The 13,255-nt window shown below is 33.5% G+C and overlaps 1 non-coding gene across 1 annotated transcript; it reads left to right on the top strand.

Annotated features, from left to right (window-relative positions):
- Nucleotides 1–10,986: 10,986 nt before the first annotated feature.
- LOC116557176 lies at nt 10,987–11,088 on the top strand. Its single transcript, XR_004271389.1, has one exon. It is a non-coding gene; the product is annotated as a U6 spliceosomal RNA (small nuclear RNA).
- Nucleotides 11,089–13,255: the final 2,167 nt, after the last annotated feature.

Consider the following 13,255-nt stretch of genomic DNA (forward strand, 5'->3'; position numbering starts at 1 on the left):
AGACGACAACCACCAGTTCCAGCAGGTCTCTATAACAAATGTGTTGCTCAGCACTGAGTGTCAGACCTGAGTAATAAAGGCCTCAGTTAAGAGCATCATGGAATTTGAAGAGACCTTAAAGGTTATATCATCCAATCTCAACAGTTTACAGATATAAGAAGCTGAGATCCAGGGTAGGGAATCCCTTGCCTGTGGTCACACTGCAGTTAGTGGTCTCATCTTTCTGATCCATCACTCTGCATTACACCATGCTGAAGGTTCTCTTTGACCCTCTAAAAACAAGCCTTATTCCCAGCCCTACGACAATAACATCTTTGCTCCATGTATTGAAAAGGCAAGAAAGCCAATCATTAGTGTAAATTTTAAAATAGGTTATCCTATTCATCTGTCCTTATATGGAGGTCTTTGGAACATGTTGCCATCAAAACTTCAAGGATTTGTGGATAAAAGCACAAGGTCATATGAAATTTAAAAATATATATTTATTTTAATTATGAAAATTATTTGTAATTAATATTAGGCAAATAGCAAAATGCAGTAACGTACCAAGGATTTGGAGAGGGGATCATTACTCCCCCACTGTTAAGTCACAGCATGGTAAATAGGCTATTCGGAAACGAAAATGCTCATAAATATATATATGCCATCCTGAGTACCCCTTCATTTCAATAACACTAATTGCCCTTTTTTTCCTTGCTGCTCCTAGCCATATTTCTTGGAAAACAACAGCTGTGTTTATTCAAATAGCAGCATACTGATGACTTGATGATAGGGTAATCTGCTGGAATTCCAAGTGTGACAGTCCCGGAGATAACTTCTCCGCACACCAGAAAGTATCCTTTGCATCGTACAAAGATTTGGAAAGGAATCCCCACTTTGTTAGCAAGTGGGATTGGGTGTTCTTTATTTCAACTGGTTGCAACATTGAATTTCTTCCAACGAGTATCATATTTTCTGGTTCTTGCAGAATAATCTTCCCATACATCATTGTCACAAAGTAAATCTGCAACATGAACATTTTCACTTCAATGGCTTCTAAGCAAAGGGATTAAACAGTGCCTTGAATTACAATAAAAACAGCCACAAGATTCAGTTCAAAATCAGAGCAATAAATTCCACTTGTTGGTATTTTCTCTGAATCAATGGATACTGGAGGGGATAATAACAGCTTAAGAAGCTATTTACTAGAAAAACAAAATGATCCAAACAAACAGAGACCTAAATATCCCTGGGAATGTAGTTAATTGAAGAAGGTTATTTCTAAGGGTACCAAAGGTTAAATTTCTACAAGAAGTTGTCATCTTTCTTGATGATGACCACTTGAGACATATTTCTACTGAATATAGGATTTATAAAGAATATTTAGACATAAAATAAGTTCAAAAAAGCTAACCAACATTTTTAAAGTTATGAAGCAGTTGGTCTCTTTTAACAATAATCCTTATAACTTGGGAAGTTTTAAATTTTATTACTGAGTCTTGATGTTTATCAAGAACTAAATTCTTTTCTTTAGGAAACTTTGTCAAATCAACTTAAAAGGACAGACTTGTATTGCTGATTACCTTAAAAATATCAATAACAAGTACATATATAAAGCAATATGTTTCAGGTACTCTTTCATGTTATTGAATACATTAGCTCTTTAAATGAAGGGGTCCTTTTTTTTCAGATGGAAAACCTGAAGCACAGAAACCTTGCCACTTGTCCAAGCTCACCCAGCTAGTAAGAAATGGTCAAGATCCCAGCCCACGCTTCTAACTCTACAGTTCATGTTCTTCACATGGACACTATACTTCTCTCAAACTAAGTATAGAATGCAAAAAAATATATATATATACAAGACTTAAAAGCAACATCTTACAGATATTAATAATTCCTTCAGATTAAAGGGCATTTACTTGATATGTCACTAAAAAAAGAAGCCTATGGAAGGAGACTGGACTTAGAAGTCCTGCTAAGTCAGAAAATTTTTAATACATATATACACCTGGTGCACAAGACTGAAAAGAAATTGAGGAAGCTTATCTCCAGCAGGAAATTTGGACATTTTTCAAAAAGACTATTCTCTCTGTTTCCTGGAGAGAGAAAAGGGAAATAGGCTTCTTAAAAAGTCTGTTCAGGTTGGGTGAGACTTTAGAAGAGCTTTCTGTCTGCCAGAATGAGTTCCCAAAAAGATTTATAAAAATTGTTCTTCTAGAATTTATGTTTGTATTTTGTTTTGTCTGATTTTGGTTTTTAACATAGTAGAATGCTACAGAACTAGAATGGTTTGATGAATTCCTAAAAGGAGACTAATTAATGGTCTATAATTTCATGAAGGCAATTCTGTCTTTGGAATAGGATGAGAACTTAATTCAGCAGATAGCAAACTCACACTCTATTTCTTTACTCACTCAGGATAGCTTTTGGAATATTCCCAACAGCACTAAACAAATTCCAAACCTCTTTGTGTACCATATTCCCCCTTTTCTTCACGGATTGTATCTTCACTGTAGATTTCAGGTGGAAGTTTTCAAAATCAGAATGGCAATTTCAGACTAAAATGGCTAACACACATGACAGAACCTCTCCTAAATTTTCATGAAAATCACTAAGTGTCTATATGTGTGTTTGTATATCAATATGTATATAAATGTATGTGCATGTCCATGAGTATCTATGTGTTTGTCAGAGATTTTGTGTGTGTATGTGTGGGTCAAATGAAAATGAAAGTAGGCATAGGAGAGAAAGTAGAAATATAGCCTCAAAATTTACAGAGGATTTCAAGGGGAACAAGCAGAATAAAAAGAATTGCAGCAATAAGTAAAGACATAACTAAAGAAAACATTCAAGGCTTTTAAAAATGTCCTAAATACATGTATATAAATAATTCAATATGTTCCAGAAAAAAATTAAGTTAAAAAATCTATATCTAGAAGAATCCTTGGACAGTGTTTTTCAAGAATAAATAAATTTCTTATAAACATTCAGAAAAAATGTATTCTACACTCAAAGGAACAAAATTAAAGTTAGCCTCAGACTTCTAACTTTGTAAGTTAAATTGCAGAAGACAAAGAAACATGCATACAGAATGTTAAAAGTAAATTTAATATCTAACCTATTTGTTAATCTATTTTAAATGCATAATAAATCATATCTCCATATTAAGACTTCTCAAGGCTTTTCATTGCCCTTATAACAATGTGCCAAATCCCAACCGTGATTCACATGGCCATCCACCATCCACAATTGAGTTTTTACCCACTCTTTATAGGATTTATATGTTCCACTCCTCTTCACTTTCAGTGTTTTAAGTATGCTGGTCCTCTTTCAGCCTCTCAAATTTACCATCTGCTCCTACCTCAATGCGTCATTCATGGAGTTTCTGTTACTTAGAATATTCTTCCTCCTACTCTGTATTTCTGCTAAAATTTCAGGTCTCAGTCTAATGCAATTTTTTAAAGTAAAAACGTTATCTGATTCTCAAACTAGGTTGTTAGGTTGTTCCTTCTGAATTACATAGCCATATAATCACTCTTGTCTCTCCTTTTTGTCTTCATATCCATTATGTTTTCAATATCCAATACCTGGTAAATTATAAGCTCCAAGAGGGCATGGGCCACCTCTGTCCTATTCACTCTTGTAAGTCTAATATTTAACATTGTACCCAGCACATAGAGGATATTCAATAAGTGGTTGTTATAGGAATGATCACAATAATGAATGAAACATAAAAATATTCTTAAATATTCAAGAGCTTGGAAAATATATTACCCATATGCCATTCTTTAAGAGTATGTGTGTATATGTGTGCATATCCCAGCCACTCAAAATATTAGTTGAATTAAGAGCTCAAACATGAAAACAGTGTTCTGTAAAATGACCAATGGTGAGGACTGAGATCATTGAAGTATGTACTTGCCTACAAATGTATTGAAAACATATCACGATATTAAAGGCAAATAAATAAAATCCAATTTGAAATTAGTTAAAAATTATCAGTAATAACTATTAGTTACAGAATTAAGGCCAATTTTTATTTGTTCACATGCTCTTTTATATTTACCAGTCTATAAAAATATATATATTTTTCTAATTGCAGAATTACATATTTTTCTACAGAAGAATATACAGTGAAAATTGGGGGCTAAGCATAGTGGTTCACACCTGTAATCCCAGCACTTTAGGAGACTGAGATAGGAGGATTGTTTAAGGCCAGAAGTAACGGACAAGTCTGATTAACATAGTGAGACCCTATCTTGATGCAATTTAAGTAAAATAAAATTTTTAAGTAAAAATGAATTAGAAAAAAAGAAAACTAGGGGAGGAGGAAGACAGTTAACAAAATATTCAGTGCATTGTTTTTGTCAGTGATAGGTTTAAGAATATGGCCATTTGACCCAATTTGGACCTATAGAATACAAACAAAAATCTGCTGACAGGGAATGCTTCTGGTAAATATTTTCCTTTCTGATGAAACAGGGGGAAAATAGGAAAAAATTATCTTTGCTTCTTTCTTTGTCAATTTCAGATATGGCTATGTTAGAAATTATCTCACTACAAAACATCTGAAAATTACTCATCTACTATACTACCAAAAAAAAAAATATTCTTCTCTCATTATAAAGATTGGATTTATTTTTATAACATTATTTAGGAGTTTTTTAAATGATTTAAGCTTTTATTTTAGATTCAGGAGTACTTGTGCAGATTTCTTACATGGGTACATTCTATAACACTGAGGTTTGGGGTATGACTAGTCCTGTCACCAGGTTGTAAGCATAGTACCTACTAGGTAGTTTTTCAGCCCTTGTTCCTCTCCCTCTCTCCCCATTCTGGTAGTCCCCAGTATTTATTGTTTCTATCTTTATATCAGTGTGTACCCAGTGTTTGGCTCCTGCTTATGAGTGAGAATATGCAGTATTTGGCTTTCTACTGCTGGGTTAATTTGCTTAAGATAATGGCCTCCAGCTGCATCCATGCTATTGCAAAGGACATAAGTTTTTGTGTCCATTTTTTATGACTGTATAGTATTCCACAATATATATATGTATCACTTTTCCTTTATCCAGTCCTCCACTTATGGGCATCTAGATTGATTCCATATCTTTGCTATTGTGAACAGCGCTGTGATGAACATACAAGTACATGTGTCTTTTTGATAGAACGATTTATTTTCCTTTGGGTATATACTTAATAATGAGATTGCTAGATTGAATGGTAGTTCTGTTTTAAGTTATCTAAAAACTATCCAACTTGTTTTCTACAGTGGCTGAACTAATTTCTATATCTACCAACAGTGTATAAGCATTTAAGATTTGGAAATTTAAAATCTTATTTTCAGTCTACTCTTGTCTTACCATAAATTTTATAAGATGCTCTCTAGTATGATGACTCCTACTGTTCTTTACACCTGAAATGATTTAACCTGTTTTTATCCTGCGAATTTTAGTTTTTCAAGCCCAATTCAGATATAATCTTCATCATAAATTATCTTTAACATTTGAGAAATAAATTATTTGGGGTTTATTTTTTGTTAATTAGCCAAGTACTTTCATCAGAAAACTCTTGCAAAGCATTAAGAAACAGGTAATCGTACATGCAATAAATATTCAAGAGATACAATTAGAAAACATATATAGATTCTGACAATATGGAATAAAAATACATTTTCTTATTCCTCTAAGTACAACTAAAAGTTCTGGACATTGTATATAAAAGAAATATTAGTGAACTCAAAAGTGGAGAGAAGGGGCAGACTGAATAGGATGGATGGTCAGAACTCAAGAAACAAGTTCCCTAGGTTTTATATATATATATATATACATACACACACACACACACACACACACACACACACACACACACACATATTATACTTTGGGTTCTGGGGTACGTGTGCAGAGCATGCAGGATTGTTGCACAGGTATATACATGGCAATGTGGTTTGCTGCCTCCATTCCCCCGTCACCTATATCTGGCATTTCTCCCCATGTTATCCCTCCCCAGCCTCCCTACCCCCTGCTGTCCCTCCCCTAGTCACCCCCCACAGACCTCAGTGTGTGATGCTCCCCTCCCTGTGTCCATGTGTTCTCATTGTTCAACACCCACCTGTGAGTGAGAACATGTGGTGTTTGATTTTCTGTTCTTGTGTCAGTTTGCTGAGAATAATGGTTTCCAGATTCATCCATGTCCCTACAAAGAACACAAACTCATCGTTTTTTATGGCTGCATATTATTCCATGGTGTATATGTGCCACATTTTCCTTTTCCAGTCTATCATCAGTGGGCATTTGGATTGGTTCCAGGTCTTTGCTATTGTAAATAGTGCCGCAATGAATATACATGTGCATGTGTGTTTATAATAGAATGATTTATAATCCTTTGGATATATACCCAGTAATGGGATTGCTGGGTCAAATGGAATTTCCATTTCTAGATCCTTCTTTATGTGTCATATATTCCAGAGTTGGACCTAAGAAACTGACAACCTCAAAGAAATAATAGCTGAAAATTTCTCAAATTTTACAAGAGGCATAGCCTATAGATTTAAGAAGCAAACAGGAAAAACACTATGAAATCATACTATAAAACATCATAGTCAAAATTCTATAAGCAAAGACAAAGAAGTCCTAAAAGTAGTGAGATAGAAACAAAAGCTTATATATATTAAAATATAATAAATCAGGGACAGTAGATTTCTCATCAAAAACTATGAAGACCAGAAGGAAGTGGCACATTTTTTCAAAAGAAAGAAAGAAAACAAGTATCAATCAAGAATAATATACGCAGAGAAAATATCCTTCAGCAATAAAGGGGAACTCAAAATATTCTCAGATGAAGTAAAACTAAGAGAATTTGTCTTCAGCAGACCTACCCTAAAAGAATGGATAAAGAGGCCAGGTGCGGTAGCTCATGCCTGTAATCCCAGCACTTTGGGAGGCTGAGGCAGGCAGATCATGAGGTCAGGAGATCAAGACCATCCTGGCCAACATGGTGAAACCCCATCTCTCTAAAAATACAAAAAATTAGCTGGGTGTGTTGATGGATGCCTGTAATCCCATCTACTCAGGAGGCTGAGGCAGGGGAATCACTTGAACCAGAGAGTCAGAGGTTGCAGTGAGCCAAGATTGTACCTCTGCACTCCAGCGTGGGTGACAGAACAGGACTCTGTCTCAAAAAAAAAAAAAAAAGAATGGCTAAAAAAAAATTCTCTTAACCAAAAATAAATGATAAAAGTAGGATCCCTGACACAGCTAGAAGGAAGAACTTTGCAAACAAAATATATGGATAAATGCAATGCACTTTCCCTTTTTTAAATTTTTTCAAATCATGTTTGACAATTGAAGCAAAATGTAACACTGATATGGTTCTAAATGCATGTCAATGAAATATTTAAAATAATTCTGATGGAAGAAATGAATGACCTAAATAAATGGAGAGATATACTGTGTTTAAGGATAAACATACATAGTAAAAATATTGGTTTTCCACAAATTTATATACAATTTTAAGGCAATTCCTATTAAAATCCTGGCCAGTCATTTTCTGTAGATATTGATAAGATTATTCAAAAAACAATATGAAAAGGCAAAAGAAGTGGAATAGTTAAAAAATTATTGCAAAAGGATAATAATACAACAATAATGAGTGTACCTGATTTTAATACTTTTTTATCTAGCTATAGTAGTCAAGACTATGTAATAATAATGGAGCAATCAACACATCGATTAACAGAACAGAGAAACCATAAAGAGATCAACACAAATATGTCCAGCTGAATTTTGACAGAGAAGTAACAACCAATGGAGGAAGAATAGTCTTTTCAACAAAAGGTGCTAGAACAACTAGACATCCATAAGCAATAATAATAATAATTTTGTCATAAACCTTACACCTTACACTTACACAAATTTGTGCAACCTTACACCTTATACAAATTAATTCAAAATGGATCACACACTTAACGGTAAATTGTACAAGTATAACATTTTGGGGAAAAAATTATAGGAGAAAATGTTTGTGTTCCAGGTCTTGGCAAAGTGTTTTTAGACTTGACAAAAAGCATATCTATAAAGGGAAATATTAATAAATTAGACAAAGTTAAAAACTTTTGCACTGAGAAAAAATTCTATTAAGAGGGTGAAAAGACAAGCTACAGACGGAAACAAGATATTTGTAAACCATGTGTCTGACAAGGAACTAGTATCTATAATATATAAACAACTATCAAAACTCAGTAGTTAAAAAAAAAAAGCTAAATCAAACAATAAAGAAAACAGGCACAAATGAGTGAACAAATAGTTCACCAAAGCAAGTAAATAGCAAATAAGCATATGAAATTATGCTCAATATAATTAGCCATAGGGGACACGCAAATTAAAACAACAATGAGACATTATTACATGCCTATCAGAGTGGCTGACATTGAAACAAAGTGACAGCAGTAGATACTGGCAAAGATAATGAGATATTTGATCACTCATACGCTGCTGGTGGAGTTATGAAATGGTGTAGTCACTCTACAAAACGATTTGGCAGTTTCTTTCAAAAATAAACATGCAACTGTTATACAACCCAGCAATTTCAGTCGCATGCATTTATAACAGAAAAATGAAAACTTATGTTCATCCAAAATCTTTATACAGTGTTCACAGTAGCTTATTTGTTTGTAATAGCCAAAATTTGAAAATAATTCAGATGTCCTTTCACTAGGTGCATAATAGGTAAACAGACTGATGCACACCTATCACAGACTGCTATTAAGCAATAAAAAGGAACAAATTATTGATAAACACAACAACCTACAGGAATCTCCAGAGAATTACCTGGAGTATAAAAAAGCCAATCCTGGACATAGAAAATGTAGTACATTTACACCATGAAATACTATGCAGACATTAAAAAGAATGAAATCATGTCCTCTGCAGCAACATGGATGGAGCTGGAGGCCACAATATTAAGTGAACTAACTCAGAATCATAAAATCAAATATCACATATTCTCACTTATAAGTGAGAGCTAAAAAATGGATATGCATAAACATAAAAATGAAAATAATAGACCCTGGGGCCTCCAAATGGAAGAGGGTGAAAAGCAGATGAAGGCTGAAAAATTTTCTATTGGGCACAATGTTCAGTATTGGGGTGGTGAGTGTACTAGAAGTACAAGCCCCACCAGTATGCAATATAGCCATTGATATGATTTGGCTGTGTCCCCACCAAATCTCATCTTCAATTGTAAACCCCATAATCCCCATGTGTTTAGGGAGGGACATGGTGGGAGGTGACTGGATAATGAGGGTGGTTTTCCCCCATGCTGTTCTTGTGATGGTGAGTTAGTTTTTATGAGATCTGGCGGCTTTATAAAGGGCTCTTCCCTTTCACTCCTCATTTTCTCTCTCTTGCAGCCATGTGAGGAAGGTTCTTGCTTTCCTTTCACCTTCCACCATGATTGTAAGTTTCCTGAGGCCTCCCCAGCCATGTGGAACTATGAGTCAATTAAGCCTCTTTCTTTTATAAATTAGCTAGTCTTGGGTAGTTCGTTATAGCAGTGTGAGAATCAACTAATATACGCATGTAACAACAACAACAAAAAGAAATAAAATGGATATTTTTAAATAATTTTAAAAAGAAAAAGTCAATATCAAAAGTTTAAATACTCTATGATACTAGTTATAAGATATTCTTAAAATGATAAAGTTATAGAAATGGAGAACAGATTAGTTGTTATTAGAAATTAAGAAGAAAGTGGGGACAAGAAGGGAGTGGGGACAGATGGGAAGTGGGTATGGCCTTAAAAGTGCAACACAAGGGATTTTTGTGGTACTTGAGATGTTCTTTATTTTGGCTGCATCAATGCCAATATACTGGTTTTTATATTGTAGTATAGTTTTGCAAGATATTAACAGAGAAACTGAAAAACGAGTGCATGGATTCATTGCATGTAAATGTACAAGTATTTCAAAATTAAAAGCTTACTTAAAAAATACATATATGTAACACTTTCCATAATAAAACCCTGATAACAATCTCTAACAAAAAGCAATGAATAGGAAAATTATAAACCCATCGTATTCATGAATATAGATATAAAATCTAGGTTAAAATACCATCAAATCTAATTCAAAAGAACATTAAGGTCATTCTTTCTCATCTTAGCAAAGGATTTATTTTATGACTATGAAGAGTTTGATATTAGGATATTTAGTAAGCAAGATCATAAAATTAATAAGTTTTAAAATGTTATTAACCAAGCAATTTCCAAATAGGCATTTAACAAAATCCAACATCTATTACTTACTTCAAAAATAAGATATGGCAGAGACTGTTACTAGTCATCAAACATTTATGTGCTCCTTAATCTTTCTCAATCCAATGAATCTAAGTGGTCTAGACATATGACTAATTATTACCAATTAAACGTTGGAAGAAGGAAGAACAGTTGTGCTCTCTTCACATTCAACCTCGTGTAGGTGGTTGAAAGGAAAAAAAAAAAAAAAAATAGAGCTGGTGGAGTTAGAATTTGGAAGCAGCCTGGATCCCTGGGACACTATTTGGGAAGAGAAACTGATAGTAGTGCGACCTATTACATACTATGATATGAGCAAGGGATAAATCTTTGTTGTATTAAACCATAGAGATTTTATGGTGCTTTTGTTATTGCAGCATAGCCTGTGTTAACGCCCAACTAATATAACTGATACAAATCTTCTGAGTCAAAAGACAGAATCATGTTTAATACTTTCCAAACCAAAATTCCATAGAACAATCACTGTGATCTTTGGAAAAATGGTGTCCTGCATACCTGATCTCTCATTTAATAACTTTCAGCACACATTTGCATGTTGAAGGCTCTGAGAAGTCCTGTAGAAAAAAATCTGCATCTTTGTTGAATTCAACATTTCACAAACATATTTCACAATTTAATCTTTTAAATAATGAAACATCTCTTGACCAATGAATTTGTATTCTACAGAACAAATTGAAGAAAATAAGGCACTTGCACTTGCTTTGGCAGCATATACACTAAAACTGGAATGATACAGAGAAATTTGCATTTCCCCTGCACAAGGTTGTTACACAAATTTGTGAAGCATTCCATAGTTTTTAAATGAAAGAAAAGAAAAAATAGATTTAAAAAAAAAGAAAACACGGCACTGGAACTGTTTTTATGAGATTCAAAAAACAGACCAAAATAGCCACAGATTTGCTAAGGTTTATATCCAAAGTCTTTTATCATAGCTTTATTTATGGTATGAAACAAACAATAGACAAATGCATATCTCTAGGTAGAGGTATATTTAAGCAATAAATATAAAATAAATTAAAAGTGTTTTCAAATAGCATTGAATTCCTGTAAATGCATATATTTTTGGACTAAGGAAGTGGGATACAAAAGTATATGTATAGTATAGGCCGGGTTAATATACACACATGCTCTCACCCAGACAATGAAGTACACCAAAATATTAGTAGTAGTTATCCCTGGAGGCTGGAATCATAGGTAGTATTTCATTTTATTCTTTATACTTTTTAAATATTTTAATCAGAAATACTAAACATTATTTTTAAAAAATACAGAAATAGAACAGCTTCTTTCTTACAAAATGTCTGCTTTGTCCTTCAGCCAGCACCTTATTATAAATAATAATGCTTATAGAGGAGGAATAATCTCTTTTCAGCATGAAACATCTCATATTCATGCAAAAATAATCTTCATACTTATTATTTTTAATAAGAAAAATGTGCTCAAGTTGAACAGTTTTTATCAAATACTTGATGTGAGTATGTAAAGGAGAACTTGACTTTGTAAAAACTATACTATACAACAAAATGTTACAATCGCTGTTAAGATTTGGAGAGGAACAGGAAAAGGGAGTCTGGGAGCTAGCAGCCAGAAGAGTGTTCTGAAGCTCAGCAAGTTCATCCCTATGAGTTTGGCCTAGAAGCACGCGGAAGTGTGGTCCGATAGAGTCCCATCATCACCACCACCACCATCATTAACACACACACGGACACATGCACACACACCTTCACACTTCACAATGCAAGTTTCTTAAAAAGCCCTTTTGGTTTTTTTTTGCTCTATGCCTTCCTTAAAGTTTGCAGCTGCCGATTTCCTCCTTCCTGGATTTTCTCTATCTAAAATTCCTCTGTTAAAATAAATATCCAAGAGCACTTTCACTGCATCATTTCCAAGACAAATTTATGGCCAGTGGTAGAATCACTAGGAGTTAACTCACTGACAATTTTATCATCTTCGTGGTAGTCAACTTCCAGGCATATTTCAATATAAAAGCCACTTTGTGGATATATGCTGCCCCTTCAGTAATATCTTTACCCTAGCCTCCAGATCATTGTTTTCTGTTTCATCTTCTGTTTTCTTCAGTTCTGCCTTTATTTTTATTTGAACTTTGCAACTCTGATATGTAACATCATAAATTGTTTTGAAATATATATTGCCTCAAAGACTTAACAATAAACTTGTTCCTCCACATGGAATTAGACAGTTCAATGAAGTAAACATACCATTCCCATTTTATGCTCTCTTTCACATATATTCAGTTTTCAAAGTTATAAATTGGTGCTTTCAAGATATAACATTGTACCCTCTTTTAGTGATATTTTTAGTTTGCCTTCTAAAAGAAAAAAATAGATATATTACAGCATGTGCTTACATTTCAAACTTTTAAAGGGATTTTCTATAATAAATACATGGGAAATACTTATAGTCAATTCATTGGATCATAATATAGTATAGAAGAGGGGGAATGTAGCTTTGTTGTCAGCTCTGGGTTCCAGTTTCAGCTCTACTTAATATTTTAAATAACTCCATTTCATCATTTACCCGCCCTAAGTCTCTATTTACTTTTCTGCAATGAAAGTATAAAAGTGGTTGTCTCATGGGTTATAATGATGAATAAATGACATCAATTAAATGTACTATATAACAGTTTATCATTGTTAAAGTTTTTCCCAATTATTTTGATTCTATATGATCTACTATCACTAAAAAAATACTATTCTGTTGTGCCTCAAAGAATCCAAAGGAAGTCTACATAGCATAGTAAAAAAAATTTGCCTCCATGGACAAGTTGTAAAAAAAATACATTTTTAAATTTTAAATAGCCCATTGACCTTTCTAAATCCTAGACTGGAGGAGGCCATTTCCATTTTTTAAAGGTCACTTATGACATTGCCAGTATGTGGTTGGTAAAGCTTTTTTTTTTTACTGTAAGCTCTGAAATACAAGTGCAGAATGTGTAGGTTTATTA

Source organism: Sapajus apella, unplaced genomic scaffold (genome assembly GCF_009761245.1).
Source record: "Sapajus apella isolate SASKATOON/1434 unplaced genomic scaffold, GSC_monkey_1.0 scaffold18, whole genome shotgun sequence".
NCBI lineage: Eukaryota > Metazoa > Chordata > Mammalia > Primates > Cebidae > Sapajus > Sapajus apella.